Source organism: Scylla paramamosain, chromosome 31 (genome assembly GCF_035594125.1).
Source record: "Scylla paramamosain isolate STU-SP2022 chromosome 31, ASM3559412v1, whole genome shotgun sequence".
In the NCBI taxonomy this organism is placed as follows: domain Eukaryota; kingdom Metazoa; phylum Arthropoda; class Malacostraca; order Decapoda; family Portunidae; genus Scylla; species Scylla paramamosain.
In genome coordinates, this window is record NC_087181.1 from 717 (window position 1) to 9,223 (window position 8,507).

Below are 8,507 nucleotides of genomic sequence, written 5' to 3' on the forward strand. Positions count from 1 at the left end.
TCAATTAACAAAGGAAGGATAATGAAAAGATAAAACAAATCAGGAATTATATCAATTCATAGCTTTATCATAGTTCTAAGTCATAAATACTACAAAAATTAGTCAATCTCTTCAGAAATAATTATAAGATAAGCTTTAATAATAAAAAGTATGTATAAATAGATGAAATGTTGTCACCTTCACCAATGCCGGCTTCTTGTTATTCAGCACATGCTTGTGCTTCACCATTTCTGAACACCGGTCTCATACTGGATAGAGACAGTAATGTATGGAGGTTTGATGCAATACAACATTTTATATAAGGATAAAAACTTGCATAAACTTCCTGTTTGTGTTTTTCTACTAAGGTGCAATTATTAGGTGAGCATTTGCAACTTCCTACACTTAAACCATAACATCCCTACTACAGTGGCTCAGAGCCACACCATCACTTGTTGCTTGTCCACTAGTAAATAAGTTTTTTGTTTGTTCATTCTCATTCCTTCCCTATTTAAAACATCATTCCATCTTGTCATGGCCTCTTGAAGATCTTGTTGGCTTCCTGTCACGACAGCGACATCGTCTGCATAGGCCAGCATGATCTCTTTATCCTCCCTTACACACACTTCCTTCAGGCATCTGTCCATGTATATAATGAATAGCAAAGGAGAGAGCATCAATTATTCAATTATTCAATTATTCCTCACACACACACATACACACACACACACACACACACACACACACACACACACACACACACACACACACACACACAGGTAATAACAATAATATCTACCCTATATTGTAATGCACATTTTCATAATCACCACTGAATCATCATCATCATCATCATCAATATTTTTTATCAATAATATTAACAGTATTTATATATGTACATAGCATTACTATTATTACTACACACACACACACACACACACACACACACACACGTACATACACTCACCTCTCGGCAGGGGTGGTGGGGAACAGGAGGAGGAGGAGGAGGAGGAGGAGGAGGAGGAGGAGGAGGAGGAGGAGGAGGAGGAGGAGGAGGAGGAGGAGGAGGAGGTGGACGAGGAGGAGGAGGAGGAGGAGGAGGAGGAGGAGGAGGAGGAGGAGGAGGAGGAGGAGGAGGAGGAGGAGGAAGAGGAGGATTAACACTGTGTGAGTGACTGACAGACTGACTAACTGACTAACTCACTAACTGACTGAATGACTGACTAACTGACTGACTGAATGACTGACTAACTGACTAACTGAGTGACTGACTGACTGACTCACTGACTGATACATACATACATACAGACAGACACAAGTACACAAGAATAAAAAATAAAATACATAACTGAAAAATCATTGCAATACACAGACAGACAGACAGACCAATGACAGAAAGACAGACAGATGGAGACAAACTAAACAGATAGATAGATAGTGAAATGACCACACAAAAACACACACACACACACACACACACACACACACACACACACACACACACACACACACACACACACACACGCACGCACCTGTTGAACATAGTAAGCTGTGGCTTACTATGGCTTATCCTCCTTATCAGCTGGAGGGAGGGCTACAGCTAATAATCTTTTCTTCTTCCTTATCCGTGCCTCCCTCCTCGTCCTCCTCTTCCTTTTCCTCCTCCACCTCGTACTCCGGAACTGGCGACCCCACCACCGGCACCTCCGACATGGCCTCCTGCGGGATGGTAAGGTAGTTAGGGAACTGTCTGAGTTAGCGTGTGTGTGTATGTTGGTTAAGTTTGGTTAAGTGTTAAATAAAGAATGGTACTCTATATTAATTTCAATATTTATCTACTTATTATCTGTATTTTGAAGATACATGTAGCATTTGAACTGTAAACCTTTGTAATTGTCTGTCTCCTGCACACCCAGCTCGTCAACACCCCTGTGCCTGCAAATGGGTCACTGAACATTAAATAAACTTGTCTCAGTCCCCTACATACACACAAGTGGCTGGCCAAACACTGCATCAACACAAACAATGGATAAACAGTGGGAATCTGCTGGTCTGAGTCCCCTACATACACACAAGTGGCTGGCCAAACACTGCATCAACACAAACAGTGAATAAACAGTGAGAATCTGCTGGTCTGAGCCCCCAAAACACACTAGTGGCTGGCCAAACACTAGATCAACACAAACAGTGAATAAACAGTGGGAATCTGCTGGTCTGAGCCCCCAAAACACACAAGTGGCTGGCCAAACACTAGATCAACACAAACAGTGGATAAACAGTGGGAATCTGCTGGTCTGAGTCCCCTACATAAACACAAGTGGCTGGCCAAACACTAGATCAACACAAACAGTGGATAAATAGTAGGAATCTGCTGGTCTGAGCCCCCAAAACACACAAGTGGTTGGCCAAACACTGCATCAACACAAACAGTGGATAAACAGTGGGAATCTGCTGGTCTGAGTCCCCTACATACACACAAGTGGCTGGCCAAACACTGCATCAACACAAACAGTGAATAAACAGTGGGAATCTGCTGGTCTGAGGTCCCCTACATACACACAAGTGGCTGGCCAAACACTGCATCAACACAAACAGTGGATAAACAGTGGGAATCTGCTGGTCTGAGTCCCCTACATACACACAAGTGGCTGGCCAAACACTGCATCAACACAAACAATGGATAAACAGTGGGAATCTGCTGGTCTGAGTCCCCTACATACACACAAGTGGCTGGCCAAACACTAGATCAACACAAACAGTGAATAAACAGTGGGAATCTGCTGGTCTGAGTCCCCTACATACACACAAGTGGCTGGCCAAACACTAGATCAACACAAACAGTGGATAAACAGTGGGAATCTGCTGGTCTGAGTCCCCTACATAAACACAAGTGGCTGGCCAAACACTAGATCAACACAAACAGTGGATAAATAGTAGGAATCTGCTGGTCTGAGCCCCCAAAACACACAAGTGGCTGGCCAAACACTGCATCAACACAAACAGTGGATAAACAGTGGGAATCTGCTGGTCTGAGTCCGCTACATACACACAAGTGGCTGGCCAAATACTGCATCAACACAAACAGTGAATAAACAGTGGGAATCTGCTGGTCTGAGTCCCCTACATACACACAAGTGGCTGGCCAAACACTAGATCAACACAAACAGTGAATAAACAGTGAGAATCTGCTGGTCTGAGCCCCCAAAACACACTAGTGGCTGGCCAAACACTAGATCAACACAAACAGTGAATAAACAGTGGGAATCTGCTGGTCTGAGCCCCCAAAACACACAAATGGCTGGCCAAACACTAGATCAACACAAACAGTGGATAAACAGTGGGAATCTGCTGGTCTGAGTCCCCTACATAAACACAAGTGGCTGGCCAAACACTAGATCAACACAAACAGTGGATAAATAGTAGGAATCTGCTGGTCTGAGCCCCCAAAACACACAAGTGGCTGGCCAAACACTGCATCAACACAAACAGTGGATAAACAGTGGGAATCTGCTGGTCTGAGTCCGCTACATACACACAAGTGGCTGGCCAAATACTGCATCAACACAAACAGTGAATAAACAGTGGGAATCTGCTGGTCTGAGTCCCCTACATACACACAAGTGGCTGGCCAAACACTGCATCAACACAAACAGTGGATAAACAGTGGGAATCTGCTGGTCTGAGTCCCCTACATACACACAAGTGGCTGGCTAAACACTGCATCAACACAAACAATGGATAAACAGTGGGAATCTGCTGGTCTGAGTCCCCTACATACACACAAGTGGCTGGCCAAACACTAGATCAACACAAACAGTGAATAAACAGTGAGAATCTGCTGGTCTGAGCCCCCAAAACACACAAGTGGCTGGCCAAACACTAGATCAACACAAACAGTGAATAAACAGTGGGAATCTGCTGGTCTGAGCCCCCAAAACACACAACTGGCTGGCCAAACACTAGATCAACACAAACAGTGGATAAACAGTGGGAATCTGCTGGTCTGAATCCCCTACATAGACACAAGTGGCTGGCCAAACACTAGATCAACACAAACAGTGGATAAATAGTAGGAATCTGCTGGTCTGAGCCCCCAAAACACACAAGTGGCTGGCCAAACACTGCATCAACACAAACAGTGGATAAACAGTGGGAATCTGCTGGTCTGAGTCCCCTACATACACACAAGTGGCTGGCCAAACACTAGATCAACACAAACAGTGAATAAACAGTGGGAATCTGCTGGTCTGAGCCCCCAAAACACACAAGTGGCTGGCCAAACACTAAATCAACACAAACAGTGAATAAACACTGGGAATCTGCTGGTCTGAGCCCCCAAAACACACAAGTGGCTGGCCAGACACTGCATCAACACAAACAGTGAATAAACACTGGGAATCTGCTGGTCTGAGCCCCCAAAACACACAAGTGGCTGGCCAGACACTGCATCAACACAAACAGTGAATAAACAGTGGGAATCTGCTGGTCTGAGCCCCCAAAACACACTAGTGGCTGGCCAGACACTGCATAGGCACAGATGGGGAGCTGGTTTGGCCTGACAGCACCCTCCAGTATTCATGTAAATTCTGGCTACCATTTGCAATTCTATTTTGGGGAGCCACACCTCAGAGAGTCTCTTTTATTGAAGTTTTGTCCCCCCCACGGCTGGCTGGCCTACATAACAAAATAAATAGATAATGTTTTTTTGTCAGTTAGAGGACTTTTTCATCTCTACCTGTTGAAATAAGATTATCTCGGAAAGTTTAAAAATGATGCATTACTACTACTACTTACCCTGAACAATACCTCATCCTCAGCATCAGAGGACGGCCCCTCCCCCTCCTCACTGACTAACTGTTGTTGTTGTTGCAGTTGTTGTTGTAACAGAATCAACCTCTTCCTCTCCCTCTCTCTCTGACGTGCCTCCCTCCTGGCCTCCCTCTCTCTCCTCCTCCTCTCCTTCCTCTCCCTCCTCTCTTGCTTCTCTCTCTCTCTCTCGCTGCTGCTGCAATCTCTGGGTCCACCATGTCCTCGTTGATCCTCGGGATTTGCTGCAAAAGGAGGGAGAGAGTGAGTGAGTGGAAGTGGGAGAGAGGATGAGAGAGAAGGGTAAAACTATTATTGTAAGAGAGAGAGAGAGAGAGAGAGAGAGAGAGAGAGAGAGAGAGAGAGAGAGAGAGAGAGAGAGAGAGAGAGAGAAGAGAGAGAGAGAGAGAGAGAGAGAGAGAAATATGTAGCAGTAATAATAATAATAATAATAATAATAATAATAATAATAATAATAATAATAATAATAATAATAATAATAATAATAATAATAATATCAAACATTCTCTCTCTCTCTCTCTCTCTCTCTCTCTCTCTCTCTCTCTCTCTCTCTCTCTCTCTCTCTCTCTCTCTTTCTCCTAGTGCAACCTACACTCATAAATTATTTCTTGCCCCAAAAAAGCTAATTTGGAATAAGACAAACAGTAACAAGTCCGAACATAGCAGTGGATCTTAAACTCCTAGAAACTGGAGACATTACTGTATTCCAGACCTTGGGCGTTTGTATACAAAGCTCTTAATACAAACACAAGAGACACGGGCTCATGATATTCAGTTAAGACAGACAGGTAACTTGAGGACACCCTTCTGCTGAACCTCCCGTGCCCAACAGAGTGTCGTCTCACGAGGAACCAAGCACTGGACCCGGCTCTCGGACACAGTTAAAAACAAACCATTACATTCCTTTAAATTACTGATAAAACAACACTTAACAAGTAATTATTCATTGTATTTATTAGTTTTCAAATTGTAATCAGCTCTACTATTATAAACATATGTAATTGTTTGTAATTTGTAATAGTTATTATTATTATTATTATTATTATTTACTTTTGTTATTGATATAATTCTTTTTTGCATGTATCTATAATTTGATTGGGTTAAAGTTATGAATTACTTACTAAAGTAATTATGTACTGTCTTTTTCTTTTTTTTTTCATGATAGCTGAATAAAACACTGGTCTTAAACCTTAGTGTAAAATATTCATTAGTCCACAAAGACCTTGTGCTCCATGGACTGGCCATCAACATATCAGAATGTCTATATACCAGTCTGTCTGTATATATTAACACCAATATATATCATTTAATCAATCAATCACTCTGTAAGGAAAATATAGACAAATAAATACAATAACAACAGATGTATATACACTCTCTCTCTCTCTCACCTGCTGAGGAGGGAGATAAGCCAAGCCACAGCTAACCCAGGTGTGTGTGGCCCACCTCCACCTCCCCATCACCCCCGCTGGCAGCACCGCAGGGGGGCAGGAGGGGGTGAGGGATGACTGGGCAGGGGTCACAGGGAGAGGGGTGGCTGGGGCAGGGGTCTGGGGCTGGGGTCGGGGGAAAGCCTGGGACTCCGACCACTTGCATGACCCGACCAACTCCAACGACTTCTGCCCCTAATACCTGCGTGTTGTCAGCTGGAACAACCTGTGAGGAAGGAGGTGCTCAGAAGTAGTAGTAGTAGTAGTAGTAGTAGTAGTAGTAGTAGTAAGATTGATTTTCTATCTCTGTCTCTCCTTTCTGTATGTAAAAAACGTCTCTCTCTCTCTCTCTCTCTCTCTCTCTCTCTCTCTCTCCTCTCTCTCTCTCTCTCCTCTCTCTCTCTCTCTCTCTCTCTCACCTGTATGACATTCCCTGCCTGCACTATCATGGGGAAGTGGGGCTGCGGGGCTGCGGGCTGAGGCATCTTGGGGCAACACCTGAAGCATGTTCCCCACTCGAATAACCCTTGTTGTGGCGGTGGTGGCAGTGGTGGTGGTGGCGTCAGTCCCCTCGGCTGCATCGTAAGGTACTGGAACTGTTGGGAGGAGGGGGGTTAGTTTGGGCGGCCACGCCCCGGGGACTTAGCCTTGGGAGGAGAGCGTGCCCAAAGGGGGGCAGGGACCGGTTCTTGTAGGGGGCTGCGGGCACACGCGGGAGGGCGGCCCTGGGGAGAAAGCTACTAGATTCGTTCAAAGCATATCTAAACCTAACAGAACACTATTTACAAATAAACCCACCTGTTATAATTAGCTTGTGCAACAGTTTGAGGGCGAAGGTAAGGAGTGAGGAGCCACTGCTTACAGGGATAGCCACTGTCCCCGGGAAGGTAGCATCCTGCAGGTACATGTTGTTCCTCAAACATCAGTTTGAGTGCTGACTTATCTAGTATTCTTGCATCGTTGACTGAGCCAGGCCACCTTGCCACAATGTCAAGAATCTTATAGTGAGCATCAAATACTACTTGCACATTTATGCTGTGATAGCGTTTCCTGTTCACATATACATGTTCATCGACATGATGGAGACACAATTCTTATATGAGTGCCATCAATCACTCCCACAACACCGGGAAACTGAGTTACTTGCTATGAACTCTGCCTGTTTTTGCTGCACTTCACGCTGGGTGTGAGGGAAAGCCCCGAACTGGCAGATTACTTCTGGGTCAGCCAGTGCATCAATTGTCTGTGATATTGCACGGCTGATAGTGGGCTGCGTTGTTCCAAAATCATCACAACTGCACTGTTGCATTTTTCCTGTGGCTAAATATCGTAATGTGATGGCCACCATCTCAGGGGTCAAGGCTCTATTTCTTTCAGTTTTACTTTGCAGCTTGTCTCTCACTATATCAGTCACTGCAACAATACCAGCACGGTCCAATCTGAATCTTTTCAGTAACTCAGCATCGTCGTACTCAGCGAAAATATCTCTTCTCACTCTGTAGGTGCGCCGCTGACGTTGTTGTGCCGCCTTCCTGCTAACGGCTGGGTTCATCATGCTCTAAATAAATTTTCCACCTACCTTTAATAATCTGTTGGAGGTAACTTGTGGAAAGAGAAAAAAAAGTGCATTATTTTTATGCAATAATATTTTTAATTTTTGAACTTGAAAATGCAATATACTTTAATCCAGAGATTTAAAAAGTGAACATACGTTTTAACCCAGCGGGTGCTGTAAACAGTACGTTGGCGGTTCACACCAGTTCAGAAGTAAGGTATCTTAAATTGCACTCGACAATGTTGTGAATACTTTAAAATGCTTGAAGCCATACTTGATGCCTTCCATAACGTGTAAAGTAAGAAGTTAGCCTGTGTTAAAAAGTGGTGATCCCTGCAGATTACCAAGGCATTCAGTCTCCCAGCAAGTGCCAAGAGGCATTCATTCAATGCTCCGCTGACACCAATTTGCCCAAAGGTATGCATTATATGTGGAAAGTACATTACGTACGGTGTAGAGGTGGTTGTCTAGTGATATAAATGGTAAGGTGGTGGTGCTGGTGATTGTGATGGTACTACACTGTTATTACCGTATGTCAGTATATTGAGGCTTGATATCACTTTTATTAATGTGCCAGTATTTCATTACCTATCTTATGAAATAACACTAGCTCTTGATATATTCTTTTCTACAAACCTTTAACAATAATTGAAACGTTTTTTTAAATTGAATTCAATGCCTTTTCTTATTGATGAAAATAGGAAATAATTATGGCT

General features: G+C 43.9%; 1 pseudogene; it reads right to left on the reverse strand.

Moving 5' to 3' along the window:
- Window positions 1-233: 233 nt before the first annotated feature.
- LOC135116265 (putative nuclease HARBI1) lies at window positions 234-7,954 on the reverse strand (annotated as a pseudogene).
- Between the last annotated feature and the right edge of the window lie 553 nt (window positions 7,955-8,507).